The sequence below is a fragment of the Phyllobates terribilis genome, unplaced genomic scaffold, assembly GCF_046119375.1.
Source record: "Phyllobates terribilis strain yellow unplaced genomic scaffold, ASM4611937v1 Scaffold_4__5_contigs__length_816908805, whole genome shotgun sequence".
NCBI lineage: Eukaryota > Metazoa > Chordata > Amphibia > Anura > Dendrobatidae > Phyllobates > Phyllobates terribilis.
This window is the reverse complement of record NW_027362764.1, coordinates 440,047,740-440,072,520: the sequence shown is the minus strand read 5'-3', so window position 1 is coordinate 440,072,520 and position 24,781 is coordinate 440,047,740.

The window sequence follows — 24,781 nt, the reverse complement described above, 5'->3', positions numbered from 1 at the left end:
TCAGATAAGGCAGTAAAATGTTAAAATTACGTTTCCTGGTTTTCACCGTTGAAAGCAAAGCAAAAATGCAAAAACGCATCAAAAACGCTACGTGTAAACATAGCCCAAGGTGTGGAGGAGCATTTTTGTTTTTGGTCATTTATTTTGCCTTATATTGAAGTTATTACCCTAGAAAGGATGTCCCTTAGCATTTTTCCCAGGAAAATCCATTTTGGTTTTGTTTTTGTATGTTTTATTAATGTTTTATTATGAGTCCGTAAAAGTGGCGTAATACCTCTGACGTTGTTGACAGCATTGACCTAGGAGTCAAAGATGCTTCCAGTGGTCTTCTCCATGCTGTTCTCATGTCATTTGAGCACTCTTGTCATTGATTTGGGCAATTTTTAGACCCTCTGCAGACCACCGGGGGGAGCCGCCGGAAAAATGCTTGAGTTTCCTATAGACTTACATTGGGTTCGTTACTCAGTCTGAGCACCCGAGTATTCCAATTTTCTCAACCCGAGCAATGAGTACCCAAGCATTTTAGTGCTCGCTCATCACTGCTAGGGACCTTATTCACCTTATATGCCTAGAACATCAAAATGCCCTATCCCAACCCTCCTCTGTTGTGCTTGTGTAACATATAACATTTATTTTAGTTTATTGGATGTTTATTGGATCTTATTATATGACCATATTGTTGTACCATCTTTAGAATATGCCATACATATTAGTTTCGCAACCCCACTGACCAGCTACTTGAAAGGCCAAGGTGCTCTGAAAAACACTGCATTCCATTCATTGTTTACTAGACATACTGTAGCTTTGAATTTTTATTAGTACTTGTGCCTGATATTTCAATTCACATATCAGCAGAGCTCAGCTCTAATACCTGAAACTGCATATACAACTATGTAGCTGTACTGTATGGAGTACTGTGCATAATGAAGGGACACCAAGTACCAAAGCTTTTATAAGAGGAAGATCCTTGGGGGTTCAAAAACGTAAGAATGCATTCATCTACTATTGATAGTCTATTCTACTTTTAAAGAAATATAAAAAATCTAAAACTAAACTTGTGTGGTATCATGAATTTTACAGATCCAATAGTATACTGAAAAAAATGCTTCTTTTTTTCTTGGCTAGTCAAGAATCACTCAATGCTTATAAAGCAACCCATTTATCTGCATCACTGTATTGTGTCATATCGTTTTGAAAAACCCACATGATAAACTGTTTCTAGTACTGGATAAACTGGTAATGTATAACACTTAACAACCTAGTAAATTATGTTGTGAGTGACACATATTATGCATTAAGGAAACATAAAAAGCCTGTATTATGCCATATTATCTTATAATAGTGTACTTTATTTCATGATGATATATTATAACATTTTATGGTCTTCGAAAAAGCAGTTAGAAAAACCTGGGTCAGTTTCATAAAACTATTTGCATTTTACAAGAATTGATCATTGTGATGCTTTCCATTTTTTCCTGTTTACGAGCATCATAAATGTTTATTCTATCTTTTCTTTGGCTTTCTGCAACTTATTTTGTATCATTTGGCTCGCAATGACAAATGATAGCAACGAGGAATGTTTTCCTACAGCATGTTCTGAACCTATAATTGTTTCTTTTGTTTTTTTTTGGCCAGGAGTTTTATTTTTTTTGCAATGTTATTGAGAATATTTTGTAGTTAATAAAAGTACTTATTTATGAAACAAGAAAATATATCCCTGTGTTCTGAGAGAATGAGAATATTAGATTTGGGAAGATCTTGTTGTTTTGGAATATATGAACAGTATATTGCCAAAAATTGCTTCTACATTGCACTAAATACTTGCATACCTCTTCAAGTAGGATATTCTTTACTGTATACCATGCCTTTATGATACCACATGATGGCAGTGTGACTCACTGATTTTAAACAAACATATGCATGAAAACTTAAAGATCAGGCTATTATGAGTAAAGAGGGTTATTTTTTCAATAGGTGACGTCTTTATGCATTAAGTACTTTCATATATGTCAAGTACGACTAGATCTTTTGTACATTGAAATGAAAAAAAATATCTCCTTACTTAATTTTGTAAATGTTGATGTAACTATTATTTTGATTTATTTTTTTCATTTCTAAGAAGTTTCTTTTCTTATAAAAATGATACAGCCATGAGTATTATATGTGTATACTGTGTGGAAATATACAGTGCTCGGCATAAATGAGTACACCCCTTTTAGCAAGTAAGATTTTAGTTGATATCGCAGTGAATACAAGAACTATTACTAAAATGTTGACAAGACTGAACTTCATAGAACATTTTTTAACCCATAACATGAAATCATGCTTAAAATGATAAGTTTCATTAAATAATCTTCAGCTTTACTCAAAATAGTTGGTGAAAAAATAAATATACTTCACTATAAAGCTACAACATCTAGTAATTTGTATGACCTCCGTGATTTTATAGGTTGAACTGAAAATGGTCATTTGATGAATTTGCAACATTAAGAGGTCACATTTACTGAAATCAAAAGCTTTTTAAATCAAAAACATCTTAACAGACCAAGTTAAATGTTAACAAAGGACTCATTCTTTGATATCACCTTCACAATTTTTGCAACTATTGACCTTGTGAGTTTTTTGGATAGTTGTGACATGGTGGTCATCCACTGACCATCCACTACTCTACCAGTCTCAACCATCAAGGGTTGCATGGCATACATCAGTAAACAACATTTTTTTTAAAATTAGTCTTCATGAACAGAATGTTTGGGCCCACTGCCACCGCTTCTGCTAGAGAATTTTTTGGGGTGCCACATAGTAGGTTTATGCACAACTGCAAACCTCTGGAGGGTAATAATAATAATAATTTTTATTTTTATAGCGCCAACATGTTCCGCAGCACCTTACAATTTTAGAGGAGACTTGTACAGACAAAATAACACATAAAATAACACATAACTCAGATACCAAAAGGAGAGAGGGCCCTGCTCGCAAACTTACAATCTATGAGGAAATAGGGGGGACACGAAAGGTAAATGATTAAATGTACCATTGTACAGCCACAATATGCCAAATAGCATATACACAAAATGCTGAATGTACCAGTCACCAGCCAATATGTGTACAGTACAGACACAGAAGACTATTAGGTGCATGAAGGATGTGTGAACTTGTGAACTGATGCTACGAGGGTCATGATTTTCAAGAACATTTTTTATGGGCAAAACGGGGATACTTGGATAAGTAAGGTTGGGTGAAAGGCCAGTCTAAAGAAAAGCATTTTTAGGCCACACTTAAAACTGTGGGTATTGGGAATTAATAAAATTGTCCTGGGTAGTGCATTCCAAAGAATTGGCGCAGCATGCAAGTAGTCTTGAAGACGGGAATGAGAGTTTTGGATTATTGAGTATTTTAGTTTTAAGTAGTGTTGAGCAAGCACTAAAATGCTCGGGTGCTCGAAGCTCGGGCCGAGCTCGCCGTGCTACTCGGGTGCTCGACCCAAGCAACGAGCCCAATGATAGTCTATGGGAGACCCGAGCATTTTTGCGGCGGCAACCCCGGCAGTCTGTAGAAAGCCTAAAAAGTGCTCAAAACGATAGTGACAGTCCTCAAAAGACATGGGGACAGCATGGGCATCGCCTCAGGAAGCATTTCTGACCCCCAGGTCACTGCTGTCAACAACGTGGTCAGAGGTACTAAGCCACTTTAACGGGCTCACAAAAAAACGTTAAAAAATGTAGCTAAAACGGTCTTCCTGTGAAATATGTTAAGAAACTTCTTTTCCAGGGTAAAGACTTGTGTATAAGGTAAAATAAATAACCAAAAACAAAAATACTCCTCCACACCTTGGGCTATGTTCACAAGTAGCATTTTTTATGTGTTTTTGCACTTTTGTATTGTTTTCAACCGTGACAAATGCATTCACCGGGAAATGTCATTTTAACATTTTACTATCTTATCTGGCCATGTGCTGTGTGACGCATGCATACAGTGCTGAAAAGACATGGGAACAGCATGGGGAAGACCCCTGGAAGCATCTCTCACACACAGGTCACTGCCTAAAAGTGTGCCCATCAGAAGTGATCCTTGCCGCATTAGAAGATGCAGACTTGCAACTATCCCCGTGCAAATCCTTGTCCCTGGGCAGTGTTCAATTGAACCTCCCCCATTCCTTGCAATGCAAGCGCAAGAATGCAGCCTGCCACCCACCCACCCCCAGGCTGCAATACCATACTGCTAGCTTGCTTGCATTTGATATGGGACCTATTAGTTTGGAGGGGGCCGAAGCTGGCCACTACCTCATGGCTGCTTCGGCAGCAAGGTATCCATATTCAGTCCCCAGCCGCTCAGTGGCCGGGTTTCCACACTCGGTCCCCAGCTGCCAGGGGGCGGCCGGGTGTCCATACTCGGTCCCCAGCCACCCCACGGCCAGGTGTCCACACACGGTCCCCAGCCGCCTGGGGGCGGCCGGGTGTCCATAAACGATCCCCAGCAACCCCTATTTCTCCTTGGAACATCCCCCCACACACTTTTCTTAGCCCAGCCTGCTTTAGGGCAGCATTGGACCAGCCCACCAGAGAACCAGACTCCTCCGGTGGGCCCTGGCTTCTCCATCAGGGGAGTTGAGAGTGCCAAGGTGAGGAGCATGATGATGATGATAGAAGTTAGCATCTGCTTTGTTTTCTTGGAATGCAAGCGTAAGTGTGCAATCTGCCACCCACCCACTCCCAGGCTGCAATACCATACTGCTAGCTTGCTTGCACTTGAAATGGGGCCTTTTAGTTTGGTGGAGGCCGAAGCTGGCCACTACCTCATGGCTGCTTCGGCAGCGAGGTATCCATACACAGTCCCCAGCGGTCCGGCGGCTGGGTGTCTACGCTTAGTCCCCAGCCACCAGGGGGCAGCCGGGTGTCCATACTCGGTCCCCAGCCTCCCCGCGGCCGGGTGTCCACACACGGTCCCTAGCCGCCCCTATTTCTCCTTGGAACATCCCCCCACACTTTTCTTAGCCCGGCCTGCTTTAGGGCAGCATTGGATGAGCCCAACAGAGAACCAGAATCCTCCGGTGGACCCTGGCTTCTCCAGCAGGGGAGTTGAGAGTGCCAAGGTGAAGAGCATGATGATGATGATAGAAGAAAGCATCTGCTTTGTTTTCTTGCAATGCAAGCGTAAGTGTGCAACCTGCCACCCACCCACCCTGAGGCTGCAACACCATACTGCTAGCTTTCTTGTACTTGAAATTGGGCCTTTTAGGCATGTGGAGGCAGACGCCGGTCACCATGTCATGGCTGCGTCGTCGGCCTGGTACCCATACTCAGTCCCCAGCCGCCCGGCAGCCGGGTGTCGACGCTCGATCCCCAGCCACCAGGGGGCGGCCGGGTATCCATGCTAAGTCCCCAACCACCCCGCGGCCGGGTGTCTACACACGGTCCCCAACCGCCCCTATTTCTCCATGGAACATCCGCCCACACTTTTCTTAGCCTGGCCTTCTTTAAGGCAGCATTGGATGAGCTCACCAGAGAACCAGACTTCTCCGGTGGGCCCTGGCTTCTCCATCAGGGGAGTTGAAAGTGCTAAGGTGAGGAGCATGATGATGATAATAGAAGTTAGCATCTGCTTTGTTTTCTTGCAATGCAAGCGTAAGTGTGCAACCTGCCACCCACCCACCCCGAGGCTGCAATACCATACTGCTAGCTTGCTTGCACTTAAAATTGGGCCTTTTAGGCATGTGGAGGCAGAAGCCGGCCACCATATCATGGCTGCCCCGGCGGCCGGGTGTCCATACTTGGTCCCCAGCCGCCACAGTTTCTCCTTGGAACATCCCCCCACACTTTTCTTTTTTCTTAGCCTGGCCTGCTTTAGGGCAGCATTGGACCAGCCCACCAGAGAACCAGACTCCTCCGGTGGGTCCTGGCTTTTCCATCAGGGGAGTTGAGAGTGCAAAGGTGAGGAGCATGATGATGATGATAGAAGTTAGTATCTGCTTTGTTTTCTTGGAATGCAAGTGCATGTATGTAGTAGCGGCTAGGCCTGAGGTGTTCAGCGTTTTGGCGCATATCATACCTCCTCCGAGGATTGCTGGATGTTTTCCTGCTACTATCCCAGTTCTATGACTCCCATTAAAACAAAGCTTCAGGTGATGAATGATGGATGAGGTGGTGGCAATGGAGAAAGAGCAGGAGGAACAAGGACCATTCACATCAATATCAGGCCATTCAACGACTCATGTCTAGTAGGATATTTTTCTATACCAAAAGGAGAGGTTTGACTACACAGTTATAGGGCATGCAGTGAGTGCAATGCCTATCAAAAATTCCGAGGCACTCCAATGCCCCTTGGAAGTGACATGGAGGTCATAGGGCCTTAACTAAACTGTTTTTTGCATTTATAGCAACTGGGTCTCCTGTGCACTGTTGGCCTAAGCAGTGAATGGAAGGCTTTCCAAAAATTATGAGGATTTGCAATGCCTTTTGAAACAGACGTGGATTACAGCAAACTAAAAAACTTCTACCCATTACTGGGGAGTGGGTTTCCCTTAGTGTTCGCCTATGCATTGAAAAGCAAAAGCTGAATAAAATTAGGAGGAAATGCAATGCCCGTTGGAAGAATGGTGGAGTTCGCAGTGGAATAAAAAAACAGTATCAATGCCCCTTGAAAAAGTGGTGGAGGTCGCAGTAGCTTAACAAGACGGTTTTAATGCCCCCTGGAAAAGTGGTGGAGGTCGCAGTAGAATAATAAGACAATATCAATGCCTCTGGGAAAAGTGGTGGAGGTTACAGTAGCTTAACAAGACGGTTTTAATGCCCCTTGGAAGAGTGGTGGAGGTCACAGTAGCTTAACAAGACGGTTATAATGCCCCTTGGAAGAGAGACGTGGAGGTCGCAGTGGAATAAAAAGACAATATCAATGCCCCTGGGAAAAGTGGTGGAGGTCGCATTAGCTTAACAAGACAGTTTTAATGCCCCTTGGAAGAGAAGTGGAGGTCGCAGTGGAATAAAAAGACAATATCAATGCCCCTGGGAAAAGTGGTGGAGGTCGCAATAGCTTAACAAGACAGTTTTAATGCCCCTTGGAAGAGTGGTGGAGGTCGCAATAGCTTAACGAGATGGTTTTAATGCCCCTTGGAAAAGTGGTGGAGGTCGCAGTAGCTTAACAAAATGGTTTTAGCGCCCCTTGGAAAAGTGCTGGAGGTCGCATTAGCTTAACAAGACGGTTTTAATGCCCCTTGGAAGAGACATGGAGGTTGCAGTAGCTTAGCAAGACGGTTTAAATGCCCCTTGGAAGAGTGGTGAAGGTTATAGTAGCTTAACAAGATGGTTTTAATGCCCCTTGGAGTAGTGGTGGAAGTCGCAGAAGCTTAACAAGACGGTTTTAATGCCCCTTGGAAGAGACGTAGAGGTCAGAGTGGTTTAACAAGATAGTTTTAATGCCCCTTGGAAGAGCGGTGGAGGTCGCAGTAGCTTAACAAGATGGTTTTATTGCTCCTTGGAAGAGTGGTGGAGGTCACAGTAGCTTAACAAGACAGCTTTAATGCCCCTTGGAAAAGTGGTGGAGGTCGCAGTAGCTTAACAAGACAGCTTTAATGCCCTTTAGAAAAGTGGTGGAGGTCGCAGTAGCTTAACAAGATGGTTTTAATGCCCCTTGGAAAAGCGGTGGAGGTCGCATTTGCTTAACAAGACAGCTTTAATGCCCCTTGGAAGAGAAGTGGAGGTTGCACTAGCTTAACAAGATGGTTTAAATGCCCCTTGGAAGAGACATGAAGGTCAGCGTGGTTTAACAAGATGGTTTTAATGCCCCTTACAAGAGCCATGCAGTACAGCATATTAAAAACTTTATTCCCATTATTGGGGAGTGGGTTTCCCATAGTCTTTGCCTATGCCTTCCAAGCAAAAGCTGCCAAAAATGAGGACAGAGGAACTTGCAATGCTGGCAACACGGACCACAGTCACGCTGGTGGTATAGTGGTGGTGGAGGCTGAGGATAAGGAGAAGAGCAAAAAAAAGGCGAATTGAGAAAGCATATACCCATGTTTGGGTGTGAAGCGGTGCATGAAAATACACCTCCCGAAATAACACAGTGGATTTGACTTTATGTTACTCTGCTGTCATTTGGTGGTGATGAGAAGTCTGGCCAAATCCAGCCCTTGTTCATTTTGATAAGAGTCAGCTCGTCAGCATTGTCAGTTGACAGGCGAGTGCGCTTTTCAGTTATAATTTCCCCAGTGGCTCTAAAAACACACTCCGATAACACGCTAGCGGCAGGGCAGGCCAGGACCTCCAAGGCGTACAGAGCGAGTTCATTCCAAGTGTCCAGATTGGATACCCAATAATTAAAAGGCACAGAGGAATCACGGAGGATGCTGGTACAGTCGGCAAGGTACTCCCTCACCATCTTTTGAAACTTTCCACTCCTTGTGAGAGTACCCCACGCATCAGGGCCTGTAAGCTAGGCGGGTGTCAGAAAACTGTCCCAGAATGTTGACAGTGTTCCCCCGCCTCTGCTGGATTGGAGTTGCGTCTCTCTCGCCTGTATGCCTTGGTTGGTCAACGAACTGTGACCTCTGCCGCTAGCGTGTTCAGATGGGAATTTTTTGGACAGTTCTGCAGCAAGGGCTTTCTGGTACTGCCCCATTTTTGTAGACCTCTCCACCTCAGGAATTAGAGAGTGAAAGTTCTCCTTGTAGCGGGGGTCTAAAAGTGTCACCAACCAGTAATGACTGTCACCCAACATTTTTGCAACGCGAGGGTCACGGTTAAGGCAGCGTAACATAAAGTCATCCATGCGTGCCAGACTGGTAACGTGCAAGACTTCCATGTCCTCACCAAGATGATGACTGACCATGCTCTCCTCCTCCTCCTCTCCCCCCCCTGTCCTCAGGCCACCCATGCTGAACCGACTGTATGACAGTTATACAGGTACTACCATCTATAGCGCATGATACCAGCTCCTGTGCTTCCTCCTCCTCCCTCCTCCTCTTCCTCATTGTCCCCCAATGCACGTTGGGATGAGATGAGGCTGGGCTGTGTGCAATCGCCCATTATGGGTTCTTGATCCATCTCATCATACTCTGGCTGCAATGCCTCCTCTTTAATTCTCTGCAGACAGCGTTGCAAAAGACAGACAACTGGGATGCTGACGCTATTGATGGCGTCATTGCCACTCACCATCTTGGTGGACTCCTCAAAGTTTGTTAGGATGGTACATATGTCAGACATCCAGGTCCACTCCTGAGGTCTTATGTGTGGAGTCTGACCTGAATATTGATGGCCTTGTTGCAGGTGGTACTCCACAACTGCTCTCTTTTGCTCACAAATCCTTTGCAACATGTGGAGGGTAGAGTTCCAACATGTGGGGACATCACACACCAGTCCGTGTGCCGGAAGCTGCAAACGCTGCTGCAACACAGCAAGGGCGGTGGAAGCTGTAGCCGACTTGTGAAAATGAGCTGACAGGCGGCGTACTTTGACGAGCAGATCTGGCAACTCGGGGTACGATTTAAGAAACCGATGAACCACGAGGTTAAGCACGTGAGCCAGGCTCTTTCACAGCTGTCCACAACTCACAAGCAGTGTGAGGTTTATCACCTAAGCTTATAAGTTTCAGCACAGCCTGTTGCCGCTTGGCTGAGGAATACTGCAGTGCTTCCAGCTTCTAACTGATGTGGTGATATCTGAAATGGAGGCTGAACATGAGGAGGAGGAGGAGGATGATGCGCAGGAACTGTACACTGTGGGGGCAGCTCTGACTGACATAGGGCTCGCAATCCTCGGTGTGGGGAGGATGTGTTCCGTCCCTAGGTCCGACTGGGTCCTGGCTTCCACTATGTTTACCCAGTGTGCCATCAGGGAGATGTACCGTCCCTGGCGACAAGCACTTGTCCACGTGTCCGTTGTCAGGTGGACTCTCCCAGTAACTGCGTTGTTGAGGGCATGGCAGATGTTTTTGGATACGTGCTTGTGTAGTGCGGGGATGGCACACCGGGCAAAATAGTGTCGGCTGGGGATCGAGCACCGAGCGACGGCCACCGCCATAAGGTTGCGGACGGATTACGTCTCCACCAGCCTAAAAGGCAGCATTTCCAATGCAAGCAGTCATGAAATGTGCGAATTTAGGACTGTGGCCTGTGGGGCGTTGGCTGCGAATTTGTGCTTTCGTTCAAAGCGCTGGGATATGGACAATTGAACGCTGTGGTGGGACGTGGACGTTGATGCTGTTACTTTAGAAACTGCCTTAACAAGTGAAGACTGAGAGAAGGGGGCATCTTTGCATGCAGTATGGACAGGGGATTGCCTTGCATGCACAACAGGGCGTTCTATTACACGCACAGCAGTAAAAGAAGAAGCAGTGGTGACACCCGTTGACACTGGTCATGGACCCTGGGGTTCACCCCACAGAGTCGCGTGCTTTGCTGCCATGTGCCTGATCATGCTGGTGGTGATCAGGCTGGTAGTTTTGTCACCCCTGCTGATTCTGGCATGGCAGGTGGTACAAATGGCATTTTTGGGGTTATCAGCAGAGTCTTTAAAAAAATTCCAGACTCTGGAAGACCTACCATTTGTGCTAGCAACGTCCCTCGTGTTGGTGTTACGGGAAACTGTTGCCCGCATTCTGTGTGCGGCCACCACAATGCTTCTTCCTGCCTTTTGGGGTAATCTGCTTCCCTCCCCCTGTGTGCTGCTGGCCTCGCTCTGCTTGTCCTCCTGCCACATTGGGTCTGTTACTAGATCATTCACCACCTCCTCCTCTTCCACTTTCGCACCACGATCCTCCTCCTCACTTCGTGGCAATTGTGTCTCGTCATCGTCCACCTCTTGTGACAAATTACCAGCGTCGACTTCCTCTGGCCGTGGCTGTTCAAATATTTGGGCATCGCTACATGGGATCTCCTCTTCCACCACTTCAAGCGGAGCAGGCGAGGGGCACAAATATGGAAATGGACCAGTGAACAGCTCTTCAGAGTGTCCAATTGCGGGATCAGTTGCTGACTGACGACACTCGGCATAGTGGGAGGAAGGAGCCTCAGGGTGAAGAGGAGTTTGCGGTCGAGACTCACGGCTACTAAAACTTGACCGCGTGGAAGACGTACCGGAGGTGGTGGTGCCCAGGTAATTTTAAGTATTATCTGCTATCCAATTAATAACCTGTTCACACTGATCAGTTCTCAATACTGGTGTTGTAGTGTGCTTCCCTAGTAATTCGGTAAAGAAGTGGGAGCGAGAAGATATGGCTGTTGGTTGTGGCACATTTTCACCTTGGCCACGGCCCCATCCTCTACACGCACCATCACCAGAACGTCCAGTTCCACGTCCCTTGTCACGCGCCTTGCCCATTGCAAATGAAGTATAATAGCTTACACTCACACTATCAATGGCAAAAGAGTAATAAAAAGGAGATTAGAACTGTGGAAGAGGAAAACCACAGTTCTATTTGTCTGGCCTACACTAGACTCTTTTAAACAGATATATTGGTGTCTAACCAGTCAGGGAGACTCTATTACAGTTTTTTTTTATGGAAAAAAATTCCAAAAAAAGGATAATACAGAGATTTGACCCGTGGAACTGCAAAACCACAGTTATATTTATGTGGCATACACAAAACTCTTTTAAACAGATATATTGGTGTCTGACCAGTCTGGGAGACACTATTACAGTATTTTTTTACGGCAAAAGATGCCAAAAACAGGATAATACAGAGATTTGACCCGTGGAACTGCAAAACCACAGTTCTATTTTTCTGGCCTACACCAGACTCTTTTAAACAGATATATTGGTGTCTGACCAGTCAGGGAGACATTGTTACTGTTTTTTTTACGGCAAAAAATGCCAAAAACAGGATAATACAGAGATTTGACCCATGGAACTGCAAAACCACAGTTATAGTTATGAGGCGTACACCAGACTCTTTTAAACAGATATATTGGTGTCTGACCAGTCAGAGAGACACTATTAAAGTTTTTTTTTTACGGCAAAAAATGCCAAAAACAGGATAATACAGAGATTTGACCCGTGGAACTGCAAAACCACAGTTCTATTTTTCGGGCCTACACCAGACTCTTTTAAACAGATATATTGGTGTCTGACCAGTCAGGGAGACACTATTACTGTTTTTTTTTATGGCAAAAAATGCCAAAAATAGGATAATACAGAGATTTGACCCGTGGAACAGCAAAACCACAGTTCTATTTTTCTGGCCTACATCAGACTCTTTTAAACATATATATTGGTGTCTGACCAGTCTGGGAGACACTATTACAGATTTTTTTTGGGCAAAAAATGCCAAAACCTGGATAATACAGAGATTTGACCAGTGGAATTGCAAAACCACAGTTCTATTTTTCTGGCCTACACCAGACTCTTTTAAACAGATATATTGGTGTCTGAACAGTCACAGACACACTCAATTTTTTTGGGAGGGGGAAAAAATACCAAAAGGTTAATAAGACGGGTATTTGTACAGTCTGACTGAGGAAAAAAAAAAAAACAGGATTTAGATTAAAAAAATAATAGTTTTTCCTGGCCCCTGAGACCAGGGTGATAAGTCTAGCAATTTGACCAACAGGAGCACACAGGACTGTAATGCAGCGTTTGCTGGTATAACCACTGCGTCTCCTATACAGCCTGCCTGCCTGTTATCTGGGATGGATATTAGTCCTGAGAAGGACTGTTTGTTTGATTTGGCAGACTTTAGAGACCCAACACTACCTATTTCGCACTATATATCTCTCCCTAAGTCAGCAGCACTGACCCTACACTGACTGATCTGGAGCGACTGTGTCCAAGATGGCGGTGCCCGGTTTTAAATACTCGAGGTGACGCTGTGCGGCCAGCCAATCACTGTAAAGCCCACAAAAAACATGGCTGCGGCATTACAGTGACTGGCTGGCAATCCCTGCATGTTCATTGGCTCTGTAAAGAGCGCCAAACGTGCAGGGCAGAGACCCGAGCTCTCGCCCGAGTAACCCGGAAATTCTTGGTGCTCGCCGAACATCCCGAGTAGCGTGATGCCCGGGCGAGTAACGAGCAGTGTCGAGCATGATCGCTCAACACTAGTTTTAAGTCATTAGCAGAACGCAAAGCACTAGTAAGGTGGTACACTGAGACGAGAGAAGAGATGTAGGGTGGTGCTGAGCCATGGAGATCTTTGCAGGTGAGAGTGAGAAGATTATATTGAACTTTGTATCGGATGGGCAACCAGTGAAACGACTGCCACAGACTAGAGGCATTAGTGTAGCGGCTGGAAAAGAATATGATCCTGGCTACTACATTCAGGGTGGTTTGGGGAGGGGAGAGTTTAATAAGAGAGATATCGATTTGTAAATAGTTGCAATTGTCCAGACAAGAATGAACAAGAGCCACAGTAAGAGTTTTTGCTGATTCAAAGGTAAAAAAAAGGTTGAATTCTAGAGATGTTTTTGAGGTGTAGGTGACATGAACGAATGAGTGATTGGATATGGGGAGTTAAGGAAAGATCTGAATCAAACATAACACCAAGACAGCGGGTATGTTGCTGGAAAGTAATGGTAGAACCACACATCGAAATGGCAATATCAAGAATAGGTTGGTTAGTGGAGGGAGGGAACACAAGGAGTTCAGTATTTGACAGATTCAGTTTTAGATAGAGGGAGGACATAATGTTACAGATAATGGAAATAAAATCACTGGTATTTTGTAGTAATGCAAAATATATGTATAATTGGTGTCATCAGCATAGGGATTGTATTGAAAACCTAATCTACTGATTGTTTGTCCAATGGGGGCAGTATATAAGGAGAAAAGGAGGGTGTCTAAGATGGATCCTTGAGAAACCCCAGAAGTAAGGGAAAGAGGAGAGAAAGAGGAGGCAGCAAAAAATAAGTGAAGGGGCAGTCAGAGAACAAGGAGGAGAGGCAGGAGAGAAAAGTGTCCTTGAGGTAAATAGTGTGGAGCATAGTGAGAGGAGATGGTCATCCACAGTGTTGAATTCTGCAGAGAGATCCAGGAGGAATAGCAGGGAGTAGTGGCCATTATATTTAGCTGTTAGTAGATCATTAGAGACTTTAGTAAGGGCAGTTTCAGTAAAGTGTAAAGAGTGGAAACCAGATTGTAAAGGGTCAAGAAGACAGTGATCTCAGAGATAGCAGATCAGACAGAAGTGGACCAATTGTTCCAGGAGATTAGAGATGAAGGGAAGATTGGAGACAGGTTTGTAATTAGCAGCACAGTTCTAGTCCAGGGATGTTTTTTTAAGTAATGAATGTTTGCTGGCTTGTTTAAATGGTGAGGGAAAAATAACAGATGAGAGAGATTAAATATTTTAGTTAGGTGAGTGGTGACAGGTGGAGGAGATGTGAGGGAATAGGGTCACTGGTGAAGGTAGAAAGGCAAGAAGATGCAAGGAGCTTGGTCATTTCTTTAGCATGATTGATTCAAAGACAGATAGTGAGCTAGATGAAGTACAAGGGGTACAAGAATGCATAACATTAGGAAATTGGGAGAAAATTCCCTGTCGGATATGGTCAATTTTTTCATTGAAATATTTGGCCAGATCATCAGTGCTAAGATTGGTGATGGGGACCTGTACTCTTGGATTGAGGAGAGAGTGAAAAGTGTCAATGAGTCGTATAAATATTGGATAGTGAGGCTATAAGGGTGTTGAAGTAGGCTAGTTTGGAGAGGTGAAGGGCAGAGTTATACATTTTAAGCATAATCTTATAATGGGTGAAATCTTTGTCCAGATTGGATTTTCTCCATAGATGTTTGGTGCACCTGGAGCGTCACTGGAGAAAAAGTGTTTGCAGCATGTTCCAGGGTTGTTGCCATCTGTGTCAAAGTGTTCTAAATGTAGGTGGTGCAGCTTCAACCAGAACAAATTGCAGTGTTTCATTATAATGTTTCAGTGCAGAGTCAGGACATGCGAAGGAGGAGATTGCGGCCAATGATGACTGCAAATTCTTCATAAGTTTCTTGGTGTTAATGGCACATATATTTCTATAAATGTGAAAAGTAGGGGTGTCTTGAGCAGGGTTACAGTTTTTGACAGAGATTGAAAGAAGGTTGTGGTCAGAGAGCGGAAGAGGGGAATTAATAAAGTCATACACTGAGCAGAGCTGGGAGAAGACCAGGTTCAGGTATTTCCGTCTTCATGAGTAGGAGAATTAGTAAGCTGTGAAAGGTCGAAAAAACTTAGCAATAAAAGGTGGGAGGCAGATGGGGGAGGGGATCACCAAATGGGATGTTAAAATCCCCCATAATGAGAGACGGGATGTCACAGGATAGAAAATGGGGAAGTCAGGTGGTAAAACGATCTAAGAACTGATGGGAGGAGCCCAGAGGGCGATACACAACTGTCAATCTTAGGGAGATGGGCTGGTAGAGTCTGACAGTGTGGACCTCAAAAGAAGAGAAGATAAAGGAGGGTACTGGGGGGGGTGACTTGAAAAGTACTTTTTGTTGAAAGGAGCAGACCAACACCTCCACCTGGTCTGTTGTCATGTCTCGGGGTATGAGAAAAATGTAGGCCACCATATGAGTCAGAAAAAACCTGAAGAACTGAACTGGAATGTAAATTAGTGTGCATGCAGCATGTAAGAGCATGTTCACACATAGCCATTAAACAGAAAAAAAAACAAAGACAGAAGCAAAATACACAAATACCCTGCAATAAATAAATAAACCGCAATAGTGCATGAAAATAATAAAGGGTACTTAGCTAACATAATTTTGCTCAAAATAATGTAAAAGCTATCCCGCCTCATCACGGAGACCCTTATGGGACAGTCCTAACTCTAATATTTAAAATCTTACCGTTTGTCAAGTGACGTGAATGTGTATAAGCGCTGAGAGACTGAACCCAACTCGTTGACACAGAGACCTGGGAAGCAAGATGAATCCACATGCATGTCACTTGACAAATGGTAAGGTTTTAAATATTAGAGTTAGGACTGTCCTATAAGGGTCCCTGTGACAAGGCGGGATGGCTTCACTTCATTTTGATCAAAATTATGTTAACTAAGAACCCTTTATTATTTTCATGCACTATTGCGGTTTATTTAAATATTGCAGGGTATTTGTGTATTGTGCTCCAGTCTTTGTTTTTTTCGCCATATGAGACAGTAGCAGCCATGGTGTTCAACTGCTGGATCCGGGTTTCAGTAAGAGACAGAAGGTTAAGGGAATTTGAAAGGAAAAAGCAATGGATGTAGGAGAGTTAGTTACATGCTGATCAGGCATTCCAGAGGGCACAGGTACAAGAGACAGAAGGCATGCAACAAATATTAATGACATGCACAGGGTTTCTGATGGTAGCAGGGAGGAGTTACTCTTCTTATTACAAGAAAGGCTGGGTTAAGAAGAGATACAGTGTGGAAAAAAATATTTAGTAAGCCACCAATTGTGCAAGTTCTCCCACTTAAAAAGATGAGAGAGGCCTGTAATTGATATCATAGGTAGACCTCAACTATGAGAAACAAAATGAGAAAACAAATCCTGAAAATCACATTGTCTAATTTGGAAAGAAATGTTTTTCAAATTTTGGTGGAAAATAAGTATTTGGTCAATTGCAAAAGTTCATCTCAATACTTTGTTTTATATCCTTCGTTGGCAATGACAGAGGTCAAACATTTTCTGTAAGTCTTCACAAGGTTGACACACACTGTTGCTGGTATGTTGGCCAATTCCTCCATGCAGGTCTCCTCTAGAGCAGTGATGTTTTGGGGCTGTCACTGGGCAACATGGAATTTCAACTCCCCCCAAAGGTTTTCTTTAGGGTTTAAATCTGGAGACTGGCTAGTCCAATTCAGAATCTTGTAATGCTTCTTACAAAGCCACTCCTTCGTTGCCCTGGGGTGTGCTTGGGATCATTGTCATGCTGAAAGACCCAGCCATGTTTCATCTTCAATGCCCTTGCTGATGGAAGGAGGTTTGGACTCAAAATCTCACTATGCATGGCCCCATTCATTCTTTCATGTACACGGATCAGTCATTCTGGTCCCTTGGTAGAGAAACAGCCTCAAAGCATGATGTTGCCACCCACATGCTTTAAAGTGGGTATGGTGTTCTTTGGATGCAACTCAGCATTCTTTCTCCTCCAAACATGACGAGTTGTGTTTCTACCAAACCGTTCTACTTTGGTTTCATCTGACCATATGACATTCTCCCAATACTTTTCTGGATCATCCAAATGCTCTCAAGAAAACTTCAGACAGGTCTGGACATGTAATGGCTTAAGCAGTGGAACACGTCTGGCACTGCAGGATCTGAGTCCCTGGAGGCGTAGTGTGTTACTGATGGTAGCCTGTGTAACGTTGGTCCCAGCTCTCTGCAAGTCACTCACTAGGTTCCCCATGTGGTTCTGGGATTTTTGAACACCGTTCTTGAGATCATTTTGACCCCACGGGGTGAGATCTTGTGTGGAGCCCCAGATCAAGGAAGATTATAAGTGGTCTTGTATGTCTTCCATTTTCTAATTATTGCTCCCACAGTTGATTTCTGCATACCAAGCTGCTTGCCTATTGCAGATTCAGTCTTCCCAGCCTGGTGCATGACAACAATTTTGTTTATGGTGTCCTTCAACAGCTTTTTGGTCTTCACCATAGTGGAGTTTGGAGTGTGACTGTTTGAGGTTGCGGACAGGTGTCTTTTATACTGCTAACAAGTTCAAACTGGTGCCAGTACTACAGGTAATGAGTGGAGGACAGATGAGCCTCTTAAAGAAGAAGTTACAGGTCTGTGAGAGCCAGAAATCTTGCTTGTTTTTAATTGACCAAATACTTATTTTCCACCAAAATTTGAATAAAAATTCTTTCCAAATCAGACAATGTGATTTCAGGATTTGTTTTCTCATTTTGTCTCTCATAGTTGAGGTCTACCTATGATGTCAATTACAGGCCACAATTGGTGGCTGACTAAATACTTTTTTTTCCCCACTGTATCTGCTGCGACAAGGAGATCAAGAAGAGAGAGAGTGAGCAGATGGTTGAGTGATTTGTGAAAGCATCTCTTGTGTTGTCTGGTGGGAGTGAATCTGGAAATCTGTGCGGTTTAACTTTGTGATAAGAGTATGAGAGCTGTACATAGGAGAAGAGAGAGGGGTAGATATGGATGGAATGCACAGAGTTTGTGAAAAGACCTTATATTTGAGTGAATGTGCAGCAACCAGAACATAAATGGCACAAATATAGTACATATGGTGAATACTTTTTGCATTGAGATGACCTGAAAAGAAAATTGTTAGAGTGTCTTGCATGTCTTACATATCTCCTGCCCTGTCCAACTGCCATGCTCTGGCACTTTAAAAATGGCACTTCGATAAAATCTGATAAAATTGCTTCCCCTTGACTAAGGCCAGATGTATAGGAAGGTTTGCTCTTAGATCTAGCACAAATTTAACTTGTCAACAATGAATCAACTAACTTAAGACAGCAGGAGACAATAAAATGCACAGACAAACAAACAAAATTGCAGGCCAACATGGATCATACATTCTTTGAAGAAGTGAGATGACCTGACAGCATCAGGGTACAAAGTCAGTAAGTATATGCCATTAATACATTTTGCACAGATTGAAATGAGGGTTCAGGCATTTAAAGGATGGATGCAATAGATGGAAGAAGTATACTGTATATCATTAATTCATGCTGCACACATTGAAATAAGGGTTTAGGCTTTAAAGGGATGAATGCAATAGATGAGTGAAGCATATATCATTAATGCATGCTTATCAGATTGAAATGAGGGATCAGGCTTTAAAGGGATGAATGCAATAGAGGAATGAAGCCAGTGTTGGGCTGGGGTCCTAAGGGCCCACCAGTAGTTAAATCCAGGGCCCCACTTTTCACCTACATGCAAATGTGACAATATCCTCAACCACAAATGTATATAACAATGAACTGGATAGATTGTGAAATGAATAAGATGCTGACTTTGTCTGTACATAATGATTCAAGTATATAGTGCAAAGAACTGCTCCTACAAGAGGGTGGTGACCTACTCTTGCACAGGGGCCCACCGAAGGATTCTCCTGTTCTCCTGTGGGCCAGTCCAAGCCTGAATGAAGCATTTACCATAAATACATGTTACACAGATTGAACTGAGGGCTCAAGCTTTAAAGGGATGAATGTGAATGCAATAGATGAATTAAGTATATACCTGTAGGAAGACAAGAGAAATGAGTGTTAGATTCATGTTATATTTAACTGCCCTGGCACTTTGAAAAATGGCACTTCGATAAAATCTGCACAAGTACCCACTTGCACAAGAAGATCCTACACTTTGATGTTTGCCAGATTCCCAAGGGACCAGCAGCTTCAAATACCTGTTTGCTGCTTTAAAATTATGTTTTAGCTGCTGTTCTCTTAATCTGATGATTCTGTCTGGCAGAAAACCTTCCTCATTATGCCTTTATATGCACAAACCCATTTGTGCTCTTTATGAGCCACAAATCTCTTCAAACTACAATGATCACACTTAGGTTTTAGTGAAATATCTAATCTTTTCATACCTTGGCCAAGACATTGAACTATTTGACACTTCTCAGAAGCAGAAATATCATTTTTCTTTCCCATAATGCTTGAAACCTGTGGCATGCTTAATAATGTGGAATGTCCTTCTCAATTATATTTTATTATTATTATTCTTTTATTGGGCTCACCTGGCAAACTAATTATCACAGGTGTTAAGAGACATAAGACCATGCATGAGTATATTTGAAAAACAAAATGTTAACAAAAGCAGAGATATCCTTTTTCTTTACCATAATGCTTGAAACCTGTGGCATGCTTAATAATGTGGAATGTCCTTCTCAATTATATTTTATTATTATTATTCTTTTATTGGGCTCACCTGGCAAAGTAATTATCACAGGTGTTAAGAGACATAAGACCATGCATGAGTCAAAATGTTATCTCTTTTTAACACTTAAATCCAATTTGCATATTAATTTGGAATGCGGTATATACCATATTTTGTGGCCTAAAAGACGCACCGGACCATAAGACGCACCCAAACTATTGGGGATCAAAATAGGAAAAAAATGTATTATGTATTGTTAAAATGGGGACCGGCTTGAGGAAAATGGCCATCAGAGATGGCACATGCACAGTTTTAGATCTCAGCTCAATGACAAACCAAGATCTAAATCCCCACATGCGCTGCCACCGAAGGTCATTTTCCTGATGCTCAGCGCTGGGAAATCAACAAGCACAACATCGCTGACATTTTATTTAAGCCTAGCACCTCTGGAACATCCCCTCCTCTCAACACAGGGCCCACAGCATTGCCCAACCGGCACTGTTCAGATCAGAGACAGCGTAGGGGTAGTAAATAGAGAAGAGCGATGTTCGACTCGAACTGTTCGCCAATCTCAAATTCGAGCTGTTTTGGGCGGTGTTTGAGCCATTCGGCGAACACGAACAATTTGAAAAAAATTCGGCTGTTCGAGGTTATGTTCGATAACTGTTCGTGCACCAAAATCATAACTGGATTTTTTCTCAGTAATGCTGAAAATTAATGTTAATACGCAGTTTGAGTGTTCAGCGGGGCGGGGGGAGGGGCAGGGGATTGATCTCTGCAGGAATAATGAAGATCTCCATTTTTTTTTCTCTTTCCCACATTTACAGTGGGGAGGTGCAATCTGTCAGCCTATCAGCAGAGCACACACGGAGCGAACTGCTTTTTTTCACACAAGCAAGGGCATGTGTCATTGGCAGTGTATGTCACATGTCCTTGCCCTATAAGACCCAGCAATTTTCCCCGTCGCCACCATTTTCTCACTGCTGCAGCTGCGTGTTAGACGGCACCGCTGTTTCTGTGTGTGCTATACCTTGTTAATTTAAAGCCAATTTTCGCACAAATCTACAGATAGCTTGGGAGTAGGGAAGAGTTGTGATTGCAGTCCTTTTAAGGACTAGGTTACAGCATTTCCTACGACTTTTATCAGGCAGGTCTGTGCTATTAAATAGATAGGTTGGGAGTAAAGACTAATTGTAATTGCAGTCCTTTTCAGGACTAAGTTACATCAGTTCTTATCAGTTTTTGCCAGGCAAGTCTGTGCCAGTGCTGTGCAAGTTTTTTTCACAGCATTTGGCTAAATCTAGCAAAGCTAATCCTTTTTGGCCTACTGCAGAATGTGTTAGTCAGTGGAGTAGCATATCTGTGTTGCAAGCTTCACCACCTGTGTATAGAATACCAATTTTTTTACTGCACCTAGTGAAGTAAAACCTTTTGGGCATAGCATCATTCTATTAGTCCATCTATACTGACCTCCATAAGGTTGCAAATTGAATATAATTTTTTTCTGCATCTAGCTCTGATAAAATATTTGGGCTTCGAACAGTGTGTGGGACTTGGTCTATTAGTCCATCTATACTGACCTCCATCAGGTTGCAAATTAAAAATATTTTTTATCTGCATCTAGCTCTGAAAAAATATTTGAGCTTCTAGCAGTGTGTGGGACTTGGTCTATTAGTTCATCTATACTGACCTCCATAAGGTTGCAAATGGAATATAATTTTTTTCTGCATCTAGCTCTGAAAAAATATTTGGGCTTCTAGCAGTGTGTGGGACTTGGTCTATTAGTCCATCTATACTGACCTCCATCAGGTTGCAAATTAAAAATAATTTTTTTCTGCATCTAGCTCTGAAAAAATATTTGGGCTTCTAGCAGTGTGTGGGACTTGTTATATTAGTCCATCTATACTGACCTCCATCAGGTTGCAAATTAAAAATAATTTTTATCTGCATCTAGCTCTAAAAAAATATTTGGGCTTCTAGCAGTGTGTGGGACTTGGTCTATTAGTCCATCTGTACTGACCTCCATCAGGTTACAAATTAAAAATAATTTTTATCTGCATCTACCTCTGAAAAAATATTTGGGCTTCTAGCAGTGTGTGGGACTTATTCTATTAGTCCATCTATACTGACCTCCATCAGGTTGCAAATTCAATATAATTTTTTTCTGCATCTAGCTCTGAAAAAATATTTGGGCTTCTAGCAGTGTGTGGGACTTGTTCTATTAGTTCATCTATTCTGACCTCCATCAGGTTGCAAATTGAATATAATTTTTTTCTGCATCTAGCTCTGAAAAAATATTTTGGCTTCTAGCTGTGTGTGGGACTTGGACTATTAGTCCATCTATACTGACCTCCATCAGGTTGCAAATTGAATATAATTTTTTTCTGCATCTAACCCAGCCAATAGTTTTGGCCTAATACCATAGTTTGGCCACTCAGCTCTGCTCTGTTCCCATCCATTGTTTTTTTGTGCAAACAACTCCAGAGTTGTGAATTAGTTAACCACCAAAATGAGTGGAAAAAGGCCTGCTGCTGGTGGAAAGGGGAATAGGCGTGTTGGGAAGGGGAAAAAAGGTTGTGTCCATGGGGTAGGTGTTAAAGCAACAGTAACATCTGCAGAAGAAAGACCATCTTCCAGCCAAACTAAAATGTCTACTTCTTTTAGCGGACAATGTGATAAGATCCCTTTCTTACGGCAACGCCAATCGCTACAAATTCCAGATGAGGCAGAAAAACAGCAGGTGCTTCAGTGGATATCAAGTGCTCCTTTAAGTGGGCTCTCCTCCACATCAACTTCAACATCACAAATACTCCAGTCCTCAAAGGTGTCACCCCAATCGCACTTGCTTCCTCACAGCTCCCAAATCTCCAGCTGCCCGTCTGAGTATGAGGTAGAACAGATGGTTGAGTCTGCAGAGCTGTTTACTCATACTATAGCCTGGGAATCAGAGGTCGGCTCCAGCGCTTCTGTGAATCCAGACGAGGAAATGATCTGCACTGATGCCCAGAATCTGTATGAGTCGGATCCAGGACCAGACGCTGAAGGCTCTGACCATAATGTAGACCCTCATTCCCAAACTGTAACTCATGTTGGTGGAGACAATGAGGAAGACGATGATGAGACTCATATACCTGATTGGAGCGACAACTTTAGTTTTTTGTCAGGGCAGGAACAGGTTGGCTCTGAGGACGACGGGTGTGATAACGCAGAGGTTGATGATGATGAGGTTGGAGATCCCACTTACTGTCAACCCACAGTCAGCCAAGAGATGAGGTCAGCAGAGGATGTGGAGGAGAATGCTAGTGACGACGAGGTCAGGTCGCGCCTTCCTGGACAGAGACATAGTACTGGAAGCACGTCAACAACTGCATCCTCAAACACAACTCTGCCTCTCACCACAAGTCGTTTTGGCTCTTCAGGTCGCATGGGTGCTAAGCCTTGCATAGCCTGGGCATTTTTTCAGATTGATAAAGATGACCCAAATCGTGTTATCTGTAACATTTTTCAGCAAAAGCTAAGTAAAGGCCAAAAAATACATAGTTTGAGTACTTCATGCATGAACCGGCACATGGACATGAAGCATAAGTTGCAGTGGGAAGCTAACTGTGCTACAATGCGGCCTAGCCGGCCGGGCCAACCACCGTCTGCCATATCTTGTGCATCCGCGGCCTCTTCATCCTCTGTGACTGGGGGGACAGCAGTCACACCTGTTTTGGGACGCAGACCTGCCACCTCTTTACCCGCAACAGCCAGCGTGAGTGGCAGGTCATCATTTTCTTTGGAGGTGTTGAGCGCTGTCCGACATCGATAGCACCACCTTTGGATCAAGGCAACCTAACATGTCCGCTTCCATCTTCCTCACAGACCGGCAGTTTGCCGGGGACACTCTTATCAACCCCGTCTAAGCACAATAGCCAGCCCTCGGTCCCTCAGATGTGGACAAGTGAAAGACCATTTCCTCCTAGCCATGAGAAAGCTAAGAGGTTGAATTTCACCATCTGCAAGCTCTTGGCTACAGAAATGCTGCCTTTCCGCCTGGTGGACACAGAGGATTTTCGAGACCATATGTCGGTCGCAGTGCCCCAGTACCAGATGCCCAGTCGGCACTACTTCTCAAAGACAGGTGTGCCTGCGCTCCATCAGCAAGTCGCACACAACATCACCGCTTCTTTGAGAAACTCTGTGTGTGACAGGGTGCATTTCACCACAGACACTTGGACGAGTAGGCATGGACAGGGGCTTTACATGTCGCTGACTGGGCACTGGGTAACAATGGTGACAGCAGGACAAGGGGCTGCTGTCCAAGTCTTGCCGTCCCCACGAGTTGTCCGTCAATCCTCTTTATCTCAAAGTTCCTCCACTGCTTCTGCCTCCTCAACCTCCTCTCGGTCCTCCACCTGCACCCAAAACCTGTCTGGTCATGGCACAAGCTTTCTAACTGCGCAGAAGGGATCCTGCACCCCTCCTTACTATGCTGGCAGCAGGGCTCAACGTCATCAGGCGGTTTTTACTTTGAAATGTCTGGGAGATGTGAGTCACACAGCTAAGGAGTTGTGGTCAGCTCTGGAGAACCAATTTCATGAATGGTTGTCTCCACTGGACCTGAAACCAGGGAAGGCCGTGTTCGACAATGCTGCAATCCTGGGTGCGGCCCTTCGCCGGGGCAATGTCTTGTATGGCTCACGTGTTGAACCTGGTTGTCCAGCAATTTTTAGCCCACTATCCCGGACTAGATGGCCTTCTGCAGAGGGCACGGTCACTGTGTGCTCACTTCCGCCGTTCGCATCCCACAGCTCAGCGACTTACATCTCTACAGAAGTCGTTGGGCCTGCCACTTCACCGGCTAAATGCGATGTGCCTACCCGGTGGAATTCAACTCTGCACATGTTGCATCGACTGTGGCAGCACAGACAAGCCCTGGTGCAATACATTCTGACGTATAGCCTGGGCCAACGAGATCCAGAGGTGGGGCAAATCACGCTGGAGGAGTGGTCTCAGATCAGGGACCTATGCACCCTTCTGCACAGTTT